Genomic DNA, 15,339 nt, shown 5'->3' on the forward strand with positions numbered 1-15,339 from the left:
CCTGCCTGAATGTGAGCTGATCAGATTTGGCCATTTGTCACAACGTTTTTTGGGTTGTTCAACCATTAGCCAATAACCAACCAAGGTAACACCCTTCGTTTTTCAGCTGAAACGAAGGGGTTTATGTTTTGTATATATCAGAGACCTATAATATATTGTTGAAAAAAGTTTAATAGGGGACCTTTATTTTTTGCAGATGTTGAGAATTCTGTTTAATCATAAAATGTGAAAAATGTAAATAAATAATGGAATCTAGTATTTTGACTTTCACTGTTGTGGTTTGATAAGTTCATATATATCTTTCCACTATCCCCCCTGAAAAAAGACAGAACATGTCTTATACTAATTTAGCTCTATAATCTATTTATTTCACCAAGATATTTTCAGGTTGGTAATACTGTACAGAAACTAATAACTCTGTCAGCATTAGAACCGTTTTTAAATCTCAACAGTAGTATGAAAAGTTTAATAAAGAAAAGAAGTGTCTATATAAAGTATATTAGGCTTACCTTTCTATGATTCCCAGTACTTTGATAATATAACTAACTATGTAATATATTTTTTTGATAAGTCAAGACCGTGAGATAAGCGTTTATAAATAAAAGTGTGATTTTATTTTAGTGAATATAAGAGAATGTACTCTTTACTCTCCATAATTAAAGGTGTGTTGCATAACATTGGCCACTAGATGGTATCAGTAACACATACGCTCTCTCACTGTGCTTCTACATCATCATCCCACAGGATCAAGTTTAACTGTAGTATATACTGTACATATATGTAGTATTGGACATCAGGTCTTGAGTTTTTCTATAAGGCCTGGACATTTATACATGCACTACCTTAGTCACATCATTTCATTTATATTTAAATAATATGAATTCGACTTGCAAAATGCATGTTTTCATTTTTAATGACGACACAAGACAAGTTATTGGATTTTGCACATACAAATGTTAAAATCCTAAGGGCAACAGGTGAAACTCAAAATAGTGCAATATTTGGCCACTTGAGGACAGCAGAAACACGTTTTAAACCCTTTGAAATCTCACGTTTTAAATCAATAGGGCGCACAGTGAACAGATCCATATTTTCAAATCAAGCAGATAATGCTCAGCTATGTTTTGGTCTCCACTTGTATAGATATTATACACTGTATTATGCTTTTGGCGAAAGAGACATTAAGTTAGAAATATATAGATCTTCAGCAGAAAGATTTCACACCCCTCAGCAGTTGGTTTCTAACTTAAACACTGTTTGTGGTTTGGTGTAAGGCAAGTAGTGTACAGTGGGTTTATTAGTGCTTAATTGCTGAGAAAAGTGGCCTGCTGAGGCTAAAAGCAACACTCAAGACAGCTGAAAGACTGGACCAAGCTTTTAAAATAGATGTCAATGACACCAAAATAATGGGAAAAGAGTAAGGGATCTGCAGAGTTAGCTGATGATCAGAATCAGAAAAAGCAGCCGATTTATAGCAGTTCAGTCTCACGTACAAGGAACTCTCTTTGATGTAATGGTGTAATGGAAAAGTATATGAACACTTTCACTACACATCTAAATAAAAATGAAAGTGATATGCAGTTTGTAGCAGTTTTGTGCAGAATCAATGTTTTTGTCACATAAGCTAAATACTATCTGACGTATACAGTATTATAGCAGGGTTGTTTCTTTAGTGCAAGATGTTTAAATAAGCTGAAAATGGAGAGGGACACCCTTGCTCAACTGATGAAGCATTCCCCTCCACAAATGACATAGACTTCCTATGGACAAATACTCCGCATCATTCTGTCTTTTCATTCCACTTGAACCTTTGATAAAGCAGTTTTATAGTCCTACAAAGTTTGAAACTTGGCCAAAGAGCATCTCCCTCCCAGACACGAAACACTTGTGTACCCAATTTGACTTTAAAATGTCGACCTTTAATTGTACAATCACCAAAAGGTGTGTGTAGAACTAGCAAGGTTTTTAATCTGTCAGAGTCACATATGACAGAAACTGTCAGCTTTTAAATAAATATTGACCTTCAGTTTAGTTTTTTCAGTTGCTTTCCTAAGGGTAGGGGCACTGTTGTTGTGATAATGAGACTGTGATTGTCCCTTCTCTTCATGTTTCACATTGCACTAATGTAGCCGCTAATTCATATCAATGTAATTATGGAGGAATCTCTTCAAAAAGCTATATCAGATTTCCTTTTCCGCCATCTCTGCAGGTACCTGTAGGAATACTTGCCATTGTATGTGTAATTTCCCCAGAGAGCCCATCAAGAGCACACCATTGCATCGCAGTGCTTTCCTAATTCCCAGGTCTTAAAATAGCTGGATACTTGTCCCCTGTCTGTCCTGATCTCTATTACTGAAGAAGCTGGGATCATACAAATCTATGTTGCTCTATTAAACTCAACGAGTGACCAACACCATTCAAGTTTCCTATGTTGCATCCACTCCTGCTACCTGCTGTAATGACGGCTGTTTACTTCTTAATTGTTCACACCATTAATGGAGAATAAGAATTGGGTAACTAAGCACTATAGAGGGTATTGGTCATTTCTTAATCGATTTTCCTATAATCCAGGTGACGTTTTTGTAATGCTCTCCACTGACTTTGAATGAACCTTATCTACATTGCTATTTACCCTCTTTAGGAACTGCCCATTGTTTCACCGTGTGATTATCCCCAAACCCCAGAAGCTCATATGTCCCACAGCCCATTATACCAAAAACAACGGGCATTGTTCCAAAGACGCATTGTTCTGAAAATACAGACTCTCAAAGAAAAAAATGAATGGCTAGTACTCAATGCCATCTTTGGTTTAGTTATGTGGAGGAATGATGAGTATGATTGGTCAGGGCAAGGGTTAGTATAGGAGATTGGGAGAGTATGTGTCAGCCATGCTAGGAAAAATCATAATGATGCCAACAACAGGCATTAGTTTTACAGGATTCCAGACGAACGTTGGAATTATAAATTGGGACCATTTTTGAAAAGTGTAAACTTCACATGACTAAATATTAATTCTGTGTTCAAAGCTTTGAACCAGAGTGTCCACTTGTTAGAAATGCCTGGAGTAGTTTTTTTTAAAACACAGTGCTTATTGCATAACTCCTTGAGGAAGAATAAATTCCATCTTTAAACCAATTCGCCCACAGTGTGTTTAAAAGCAAATGGATGACACTGTCAACAAGAAATACACATAATATGATATGATATAATAGTTTTTCTCTATTGTGTGTAACAAAAAGGCCACATTAGTTTTGGTTTCCTTATGAGTTGCATTCAGCTGGTGTTGGGTAACAAATACATTTTAAATGTCCAGTGCTATGCAGTGTTTCTGTTACTGATGCCAGTATATCCGACAGCCTTTTACATTTCAACAGCGCACTCAATCACCCATTTCACTGAAAAGATGGTTCCTCTGTACACCGTGGACTGAATTAAATACAACTACATGTAAAAAAACCCTCATCACACATATTCTCTGACCTTGAAAAATATTTATTTTTGCTGCTTAACCTTTTTTCTCTATTAAGCCTTTTCTATCTTGCTTGCTGAGTCACATACAGTTACATAATCATACCATGGAAATCCCAAAAACTGCCACTCTGCTGCTGATAGTTTGAGCAGCTGGTTTTTATTCACGCTTATTTCGCTGGATTAGAACCGGCAGCCTTTCCAGTCTCACTCACAAGGAAACACACACTAAAGCAGGCATATAAAATTAAGATACAATCAGCCATTCAGCACTTCCCAATGCTTGAGAAGCTCAAACGCTCTGGTAAGACACTCCAAGTTCTATAAGCCAATCGCTCGCTTTGATGCAAGGCGGAGACATTAATTAGGTAGGCAGTTGAGATGGATATCTAAAAATAGCAATGACACTGTAGCACCAAGGCCTAAATGGGCTTGCCTAGACCTGGACTCCTTGAGGAATCGAGGGTTTGGGGGATAAGAAGATCAAAATGTATGACTTATTGGGCTGAAACATGAACTGCCTACAACATTGCAATCAGACAGACAGACAGACAGAGACAGACACACCTATCAGCAATAAAAGCAATTTTAGGTCCTTCAGGTGCAGAGTATTTCTCAGGACAAGAGTCATTTATGCCCGTCTGTGAACTCTTTCTCACCACAATCACTTTTTCCTCTCTTTCGTGTCCGTTCAGCTCCTTGTGATTTTTCCACTGTCAGCTTGCTACCTTTGTGCGACCTCTTACTGGATCAGAACAGTTCTAGTAACAAGCAAACTGATGTTGGTGCCAAAGAGCCAATTTATGTTTCAGTCACCGAATTTAAAGACAATGGGAGGGCTTCACATTAGCTGGAATCCTCTTTCTTTCTCATTTAACTGAAATGCTGGAATTACTTAACGGTGTATTTGTAGTTTTTGGAGTCAATTCGATATCATTCCTCCATGTTCTTGATACTTGTCCCCTGTCCTACCCTTACCACAAAACCTGCTGGCCGTAATATCACATGTTGGATACCATAACCCAATCACTGCTTGAATTCATCCTTAGAGCCCTTCAAAAAAGCTCCTCCCTTCTTCTTAAAACAGATGCGTCTCCACCTTTTCCCCTCCCGACCTTTGGCCCTTCTATTGGCGACAAACCTCCCGCTCAATGGGTTGCCAGGGAACGGTGACTCCTTGAAGTTGTGTGGGCGGACGGCTGGACAAGTGGATGTGTGGATGGAGGCAGGAGAGCGAGGTAGGGGGTGAAAAATGAGCCTCAAGTGCTCGACGTTCTTATGCTTTTTTTGTATCTGCTAATGAGTCCCTTGGTACAAATGTACTAGCCGCCCATTATGGCTGGACAAATTAGGCTTATGGCTTCACAAAGTAGTTCACAAAGGAGAAGAGGAATGAACAAGTGACAGGGTTTAAGGTTCCCCATTGGTACCACTTGGGATAAAATCAGAAGCACTAATAATACTTTATACAGCATTGGATAGACACTAGATTACCATTGTGCCACAGCCCAATTTACAGTAGTTGCACCCTTGCTTATTTGCTAGCAATATATGCACTCATTCCAGAGAACAAGGGCAGGCTCAAAAGTCCCCCAGTGTGAGTTTAACCAGCTCCCACTTGGTGGAACATTTCCATTTCGGATAATTTTATATTTAAAATCTTCGTTTTTTATTCACAAGGGATGAAATGACATCCCTTGTGAATAAGGGCTGGCACATTGTTTGACTGAGCCTGCATAACTCCCCTGCTCCTCAAAGCTTTTCGGCATCTTTAGGCTCATTGATGGAAGTCTTTCTTTGTATTTCATGTATAAAACCTTACTTTTTGTCAACACTATCTAGCAATCAGTGTGGTAGAGAGCTGTTTTTCTGTGAACATTTTTTGAAAAGACCACAGCAAGCAACATGCAAGCACTACACATTGAGTTAACTTGTCGCAGACCGTAATGGATAACTTAGCAGCCAAAGAGAAACTTGTTGTAGAGTTGGTGGAGACCAAAAAAGAGCTAAAAGAGTTTTAAACTAGTTCTACATCCAACATTTTCTCACATTAACCCTTTTGTTACACTAGAATGCCATGTTACTATTGATTACAGCTTACCCATTAGTTATTTAGTGTACCTAGCTATCAATCAAACAACCAATAGCGCAGTAAACGCAAAATGGAACTGCAAAGTTGTAATCTCTCCCCTATGGCTGTTTAGATCAGTTGCATTTATTATTTAATAGATGTTCTGTGTAATGTGCTGGCCAATGACCACTTCAGAATTGTAGGTGTACTTTGGAATAAGATTTGTATAGGTGCACTTTAAACTAATATAAAAATGAATTAAATCTTTGTTATCCTGAAAAGAAATAAAGCCGCTGTATTTAAAGCTTTAAAAGACTTTCATAGACGGATAAATGATAGTTAAACATATTTATTTTGCATTGGGGATTATGCTTATCTGCTTTAGTGCTGTAAAGATCAATACTACTCTCAAATGGGATCACTTAATATGAAGCTACAGTCAGGATGCAAATTGCTTATTTTCACATAAAGACTGGAAACAATTTGAAATATTTAGCCTGGCTCAGTCCAAAGTAAAAACTAATAATAATAGTAATCTGCATATCAGTGTCTCTAAAGCTTAGTAATTAACATTTCATATCTTTCTTTTTATATCAGCAAACACCTTCTGCCTTGTCTCTTCTGGTTGCTAGGCTGCCAGACATTACATCACTGTTTGTGTACAAGATGAAAAAAACAGATATAACGCCTAATTAGTCAAACTTTGGACACAGCCAAGTTAACGGTTCCCTCTGCTGCCACAGTTTATGCGGGGCAAAGCTTTCTTACTGCTTGCACTTTTGAGATTTAACTCTCTGCAAGAAAGACAATACAGTAAACTATGATGTCATAATGTCAAGGAGTTACTGTTTGTACATTAAGATGGGAGACAAATGTCCAAAAATACTAAGGTTGGTTCAAATTCATTGCCCAAATACAAACATACAGCTATTAAACAGAGGAGACGTTAGGAAAGAAGGAAAGATCGGACACTGTTGCGAGTTCACAGCTTGTGAGCGCTCTTCCTTTTTGCAATATCTATTCAATAGATCCCCAGGTCCCTGAGAAGGTTTATTGCAGCGCCACGCTGGCAGCTAACTGCTGTGAGAGTAGATGAGGAAGGGAGAGGTGCTAATTTACAGCTGTTGCAGTGACAGTACAATCACGGAGGGGACATGGATTGCTTCCACTCCAGCTGGATGCGGTGGAGATAATGAGGAAGATGTTTGGGTGGTAAGCTAGTGTGTCTAAGTTTATGATACACCTTAGTGCTGTTGTTGATTTGTTAGCGTTTGATTAGCTGTTTATCACTCAGGATAGTTTCAGGCAATTTCAAGCTGCTGTTTTATTAATACATCATTTGCACTACAATGCGGCCAGGCAAAGTAATAGAAGTTACTCTTTAAAATGCGAAGATGTGACAGACAGAGGTTTTCTATTTTAGTGATACAGCTTGCATTAGCACACTGTAATATGTCTAAATGCCATATATACAGTATGTATTAAAGGTCTGACAAAATATATACCATTTATCAAATTCCGTACCTTTTCTTGCACTATTTGTTTATTAAAAGCCAAGTTGGGAACATTTCATATTTTTGCAAGTCGCAAGTAAGTGGTTCAAAATGTGTCAGTGCATGCAATACACAAGTATATAATCACCAGAGGAAACGGGCTAAAGAACTATTTGCTGAATAGATTAAATAACTGGGGGAAAAAAGTAAGAGTGGACAACGTTTATGAAAACAAAAAGCAATATAACAACAAAGAAGAACAAGTCAAATACGTGTTAATGGGGTATTGTAACACTATTGAGAGTCTAACACAGAGATGCGGACCCGAGGCTGAGGTCTCAACGGACAGATGAGACAGCTGCTGCCGCTTTCATCAGCCCTTAATGAAGGCCCTGATCAGGGTTTCATGGGAGGGCGATGGGGGGAGACAATCAACTGAGAGAGGGGAGAGATACACAAACAACACTGCACATCACACACCCTCCCATTATATCGAACCACGCTTTGACCGCAATACATCACCTGAACACACTATAATATTGGGGCGCATCTGAAGACCAAACCACATGGGGCAGTCAACACAACACACATTGTAACCTGCACACAAGGTCTAGACACTGGAGAAAAAACACGTTGAGAAGTTTCAAAGGTGCAACTCTACAGTTTAAGGCAGAAGTAAAGAAATGGGTCGGATGGCACATTTATAACTCACTACTAATCTGAGCTTTAAACACACATTGGAATGGCTTTGAACCAGGTCATCAAATCACAGCTTCATAGAGAGAAATATCACCAGCCACTTTGCTATCACAGGCACACTCAGTTCCCAGAGGCAAGGCACTGGAGATGGCAGACTTCTAGCCACCACAATCTCGCGGCACTGTAACTGGGTGGTAGCCTTTCCTTTTGACTGCTTTTAAAGTTGCCACCTGCTTCTACTCGACAACCAGGATCCAGACAAAAGAAACACAACCTCTAAGTTGTACAACGCGACAGAGGAACACAACGGCAAAGGGAATAGAGCTGAGCAAAAACCTCTTTATGTGTTAGTGAAACTCAAAGTCTGCCTGCTGCAGGGTGGTTTCTTTTTAGTTGTTTAAATAAACCACAGTACCCTCGGGCATACTGTTTTTAAGTTCTGAGAATAAGCAGGTCACACACTGGAGCTATGTTGTCTGCCTGACGTGCCGTACATTATCTATCTAGAAGTATTCTTTTCTCTCAGCCAACATCCACATGAACCTTGCCTGATGTTTTCTCAAGACATTGAAAACACTGTCTATAGGTTTCTGGCACTCATGCGGTCTTAGTGTAGTGTGTTTAACCTTGTCATAATTAAGTATCCTTCAGAGGAAGAGAAAACCTCCCAAGCCTTACCAACTACCAACTATCCTCCAGTGTAAGATGTCCACACATCTTGCGGCCAGTGCAAAGCGGCAGCAAAACACTCATACGCACCAAAGTAGGACTTGAACTGCTTTTAATAACTTCAAATGTGGCAGGAGAACCAGACTATAATTGTGTAAAATTAACCAACTAAACTTGTCTGCAGTTCTAGCTGACACAACCAGAAAACTGCCTCCAACTTTTTAATTTAAGATCCCTCCTGAGCTGGAATTTTCGCTCATGCTTCTCCTTCACCCACTGGAGATGAGCTAACCGAACTCTAAGCCAGGTATCAAATTTAGAGCCTGTAAAAGAGGACTCTCTTAAAATGAAGGAGACCATACTCAACACATTCAACTGACAAAGCAACACTGCTTCAGCCAACCATCCTAGACTATGAGCTAAACCTCTAATCACACAATTACTCACCATCTACGACAACCTACGAGCTCAAAAATGTTGAGGCTAAATGCCTCACAGAAGATTTAAGCTAAATCAGGTCTTACAAAAAAAACTTTACCAAAATGTTACCTACCTACTTCTGGAGTGTGACTGGTTAGAGGTGGCTTGATAAGAACACATCAGAGGCCATACCCTGAAACGCCTCCCTCCGGGGCACTTAATCCCCGCCCAGTGGTGCTACAAAAACAAAGATAAGCAAAACAATTAAAGCCAACAGGAAGGACGGATAAAACACAGCTGAACACATTCCTGTCCAAACTGAGGAACCGGTAACAATTAAATGAGTTTGACAACACTATATAACTTCACTCACACCACATGGGCCACTGGAGACAGACACCAAGAGGTGAAAACAAACCAATCACTCAAATATTTTGATTTCACCATCCCAGAGGAGTCCCCAATTGCTAACAAGGTTTACCTTGCTGTCCATGTCATCAGCAAACTCTCTTTATGATCTTTCTCCAACAAAAACTAGAACAAGATCTTGTCATTTAGGTAAGATATGATAAGACTTGTCATCAGCAGCTTCATTACTCACAAAGCTCCAAGTGATTTATCCTTTGAGAGATAATTACCATGATAATGTTTTTCCAGTCTGCATCTTGCTCAGACCAAAATAATAACTATACAATTGATTGAAATGCTTGCATCCGTACCATATTAATGAATTGGTCTCCAGTAGGGTGCGATGACTGAATGAAAGATTCAAGGATTAGTGTCATTTGTTTGAATGAACAAAGATGATAGTGTGAGACTTCATGGGCGGGAAGCGCTGATATGACACATCAAAGGGCCAGCCAGCGGAAAAAGCCATAGCAACCAGTCTGGCTCAACATGACATCGACACTGAGGGCAAAGACACGGTGTGGGGTCTTTTAGAATGAATTATATGTTTGATAGTCGCGCCAAGGCTAGATAAATGGCCATCTGTAAGTGTACTCCTTTCTAGGTCACACTTGTGATTAAAGCAGTCTTCACATCGGTTATTAGTGTTAAAACCTGGCTTGTACATTTGACAACACTCAGAATTCATCTATTTCTTTCAACTAACATCTGAATGTACAAAGTTGTATAATAGAGAGACGTCATACTGAAAGAAAGAGCAGTCTCTCAAGTGGAAATAGTTGTTCTCCTGTGTAAGATACATAAGAAAGATCTGTGAGAAGACGATTATGTGTTTCAGAAGGTAGAGCTTTGGCACAGGTGAACGTTAGATAGTAATCTGTGTTAAAGCCATACATTTTGTATGCATCTATTGTGCAACATCAACAACCTAAAGAAACTCTTTGGTTTCAGTTTGCAGTAAAACAAAGAAAAGAGGTTGCTGTTGCCAAGAAACTAATCTAGAATTTGTGTCACTGCATGGCCACATAATCAATTAAAAAATCAATTTTAATAAATCAAAAAAGGCATGAGGGAAACTGATTTTAAAGACTATGGCAGGGTTTAAATTGTTTGTGTTAACATACTAAACCAACAACAAAGTACCTGAAGCATAAATACTGCATAATACAAAACAAATACTAGAATTTGATGTAAATAGGAACGTTGGACATCTTGCACAGTATGTCCAGGCTTCCCCGCACTGCAGCATCCACTGACTGAATGATTTGCATCATTATATTCCCACTGATCAGCATGAGTCGTGCAATTCTGTAAATGTTAAAGGGCAACATTTTCATTAAAATTGTCACATGTTGATTTCAGATGCGTTAATTCAGGAGCATATCGCTGTAAAATCCCTCGGGCATACATGATTAATCCTGGCTGCAGGACTAATTTTAGAACTCAATCTGGGGAAGATATTGAAAGATATAAAAAGAGCAGGGTTCTTCAGATCTGAAGTGTGAGAAATCTGTGAAGTGTTTGACAGAAGAAGAGTTTTATCTGTTCCTGAAATTCAGAAATTAAGGACCCAAGGAGTTTTCTTTAATGGCAATATTGGTCAACAGACTTCCATGTGATAAAGTGCTATGGAACTAGCGGTGAAACCAAATTCTGGATCAAACACATGAGAATAACACTGACGCTAGATGTATAATTGATGCAAGGGTTTAATGAAAGTCCCACTGAAACCTACACTGAACGGTAGGTATTGATTTAAACTTGAGTGTCAAATTTCCCCCATTGTTAACTTGTTAATTACGCTTTAATTATATTCCATTCAGCAAATCTTTCATTACCTCCACTAAGGATGTTGTGGTTTTTTTGGTGATTTAGTAGTTGGTTTGTTTATCAGCAGCATTACTATGGAACGACTGATCCATCATGAAAATGTTGAAAGGGAGTAGCACCCATACACATACAATCAACCCAAATAGGATGACATTTAACACAAATCATATTTCATGTTCAATTACATTGCGGGATAAGGCCTCAGCAAAGTCTAGTTTACTCTACTGTGTTATTAAATGCTAACATTAGCAGGGTAACATACTGGACGGGTTTATTTGATTCCTTTCCTCACCATGAGAGTTAAGCATGTTAGCATGCTTACATTGACTCAACACAAAATACAGTCAGCCTCGAGTTTTGAAGATGTTTTGTAAACCACATTGCCGTAAAATATTTACACTGACATGATGATGGCATTAGAAAACAAGTCAAGAGATCTAAAGCCTGAAGGATTGATTCTGTGGAGGATTTAACCGCAATCCATCCAATAGTTGTTGATCTATTTCTGTCTGAAACTAGAGTGGCGGACCAAGTGACATTTTCCTGTGCTCACAGCCAAGAACACACGTCCTACTTTGGGTAAAGCTCAAGATAAGGATCAGATCAGTTTCTTGGCCTCAGATTTTCCAATAAGAAATGTGAACCCTCCATCAGAGGTGGGAGACGTCCAATCAGTCAGGAAGCACGACCACAAATCAGCTGTCAATCGACTTCACGGGGAGTACGAATGCTTTCTTTGACAGCGCTGATAGTATGGAGCCAGAATGAAGGACAGGTCTTTCCAATTTAGTTTTGTCATTACAGCTCTTCTGTTTCTGCAGCTGTTCACTCTACCTCAAATGGCGTAAGCTCATTATCCCTTCCCGGCCAATTACAATGGACTTAAGAGGTTGCAGTATGTGTCTTGGCTTTGGACAGTCAAAATGTCCTGCTGCTAACCCACTGTGTTTACAAATAAAAGGCTGTGGGCATCAAAGGCACACAAGATGAAGGCCTTTCTTACACTCACTCTAACCTCCCTCCAAGGAAACCTCATGTAATCAAAATACACACATGTAACAACATGAACTGAACCACGTATGCACATGGACATGCTCACATGAAGCAAAGGCAATTAGCAAAGGGGGAAATCCAGCTTCGGCCATTTAATTGATGTGGTCAGCAACATTTTCCTCCTAAATAAATATGTTTCAGGGATTTTTAATATTATATTTGTCTGTATTGAAAACTTGAATAAACTACTGATAAATGTGGTATTAAAAAGAGAGAAGCATTCATTTCCATTAAAACTAATTGAGGCCTTAATTAAGTCTTCATTCAATCTTTGTGTTAGGGTTAGGGTTAAAAAACCCATGTAGGAAAAGAAAACATGACGACACCAAAACAATATCTGACAATACTTTCTTACTTCATACCCTTTCAGTCAAGCCAGTTATATCCTACAAAATTGGCAAACCTTTAAATCAATCATAAAAAGTATCAAGAAAAACAGACTATGTGGTTTCATAAGGCTGCTGGGCACTGTAGTTTTTGGCAACCATTTTTAATATGCAGATGATCTATCATTAATCCCTATGAATAAGAATGGTGATTTAATGAGAGTACATTTGCTTTTTTATTTTTAGGTAATCCCAAAATTATCACTCCACTCAACCACTTTGTTTATGCCATGTTTATGGAGCCCAGGTTTTCCCACTTATTTAAGAGATTATAACGCTGTGTTTTCAGAATACTTGTACTACACTCAACAGAAAAGAAAGTGGAAAGCATGGCTGAACTCACATAACCCCGGGGGGCCCAAACGATGATCGCCATGGCAGATGAAACGGTCATGTTCACCTTCCCAAGCTGTACTCTGTTGATGAGAAAAGGGGCATCACAAAGGGTAAAGAATGTCTTCAGCTGCTTCTAGAACCGTTTGGACATCAACATGTCTGCTTATATGGGTTTAAAAGGCCTTAAAGTCTAGAAAAGAGGACTTTGGTGTTAGGTTTATCTAAATATGTTTGATGTGGCCTTGTTTTAGTAGGAAAAAAGAAACCATCCAATATGCTAGTGACCAATAGTCTTTAATGTATGACATTGAAAATGTTCATACAGGGCTTTCTAAGAATTCACTAGTGCCAGGGCAGTATCAGGTCAAGTGGTGAATCATAACCTGTAAAATATTGTGCAGCACATTTATAGTGATGCATTGTGGGAGAATCCCATTGAATGACATTGAGAAAGAGAAGACAGAGCTTTGCCTCCTGATAAACATTATTTATGATATTCAGTAACATTCCCTGGAACATCTTGTTCTTATTCACAGTCCGAGAATGCGCACTGTAAGCTTCTGTGCACTTTACTGTTGTTTATATACAGTACTTTATAACCTACTTTCCAGTTACTATGGTAACCCCATGCTCGGTGGAGAGATGCCTCCCTAAAAGAAAGAGAGAGAGATAATCGCTGTGAATGTGCTCAATTAAAATCCTGTGATTTAGTTGAATTGGATTTACATTTTCGATTGGTTTGCAGTTCCACATAGCGGTGGTGCTGAACATTAACACAATAAAGTCTAGCTTAAATGGGATAGTGGTATTGTTCAAGTGTTTACAGCTGAAACTATTGTAAACACTGTTTTGAGTTAGGTCATTCAAGAAGAAGATTGCTTTTCTTTCGACCGCTGCATGAATGGGATTGAAGTTGAGTTGGATAGGTTGTTGACCCAATGATGGTTGACCTCATAGAGGCATCACATGTTCAAGAGATCCCCAATGAAAGTAGCTTTGGTTTTTGGGGTGATTAAATGTCCTTACCAAATGTCTTGGCAATCCATCCAATACACAAACATTACAAATACCTAGAGCCATGCGGCAAACAAAGAGCAGGTTCCATGCAAAACTAAGCGTCACCTTTTTTTGCATTGTGATTTATATCCAGTAGTTAGGATGGAATTATGTTTGGATCTTTTGTAATATCTAAGAAGAGACTATAAAGAAGGCATGATCAAAGAAGAAAGATATACAAAACATTCGGACAAATACACCAAAATGAAATGCAACCGGCTGATTGTTCCATGAATTTCACATCAATTGCGACCGCCACCTGCCCCCTCTCAGGTTCCTAAACACGAATTTTGCAATAATATAGTAAACAGTATTACAGCAAAGGTCCGCCGCAAAGTTCTGCGGCCGAGACTCAACAAGTGCACAAGTGATTCCTTAAAGCTTTAGGCATGGAATTCACAAGTGACAGAGAAAAACGTACATTTCGGATTTTACAACCAAGTCTCGGTGTGACACTTTGTAAAGTTGACTGTGTTACATGAGGCTAATTTGCATAGAAAGGGGCCTTTTATAATGCATATAACATACAGTATAACACAGATGTCAATTGCTTAGCAGTGTGGTGAGAGGAGCATTCTCACTTAGCTGGGACTTGTTTCTTATTGTTTCATCATGCAATCCATTTGTAAATCCTCCACAGTTTGAACTCGACCTGAGCAGCAAACCCTTTAAACGACGATTACAAAAAAAAAACACTCAATCAAAAGTGATAATCGAATGATCAGACCAGCATCTGGAACATCCTCCTCCACACCTTTTTTACCTTCAGACTCCATCTCAGACAATCTCTGTAACCAACAAAAACAATTTGGTATTCACATCCACTTTATGCAGAGATCGGCCAGCAGAAAAGAGAAAGGAGAAAGAAAATCATTTATGTGCTCGCATAATAAACCGAGGATTTATCCTTTAACGTGGATTGATCAAGAAAGTCCAGCTGCTGTCATGGTTTCTATGGGTGATCAGAGCAGCCAACATGCATTTCTAATAATAATAATAATAATAATAATATACATACATTAATTGATATTAAATGAATAAATAAACTACAGTAAAAATAGCTGAAAATAAAATATATATAAAGTGCATTTTTTAATCATTTTTTGCTTGGTGTACTCTCATCCGTCTCTTTATCAGTCAGAAATATGTGGCTTTACATAACCTGCCTGAGTAAATACAACATGTTTGCACATTTATTATAAAACCAATATTGTTCTATGTTGTGTTCTATCATTTAATCTTTATTGTACATTATTTCTTGCTATTCCTGTACTGAATATCACTACATGTGCCTCTCTCAACAATACTGTAAATAAGATCAAATTTAATAATTGAAATAAACTTCCTAAGTGTTTAAAAGAACCCTTAACCATGATTCCAACCAGCATTTCTCATTTTGTACATGCATGTGTACATGTGTTGGTGTGCAAATCATTGGAGCCCTCGCCTA

Source organism: Eleginops maclovinus, chromosome 15 (assembly GCF_036324505.1).
Source record: "Eleginops maclovinus isolate JMC-PN-2008 ecotype Puerto Natales chromosome 15, JC_Emac_rtc_rv5, whole genome shotgun sequence".
Lineage (NCBI taxonomy): Eukaryota > Metazoa > Chordata > Actinopteri > Perciformes > Eleginopidae > Eleginops > Eleginops maclovinus.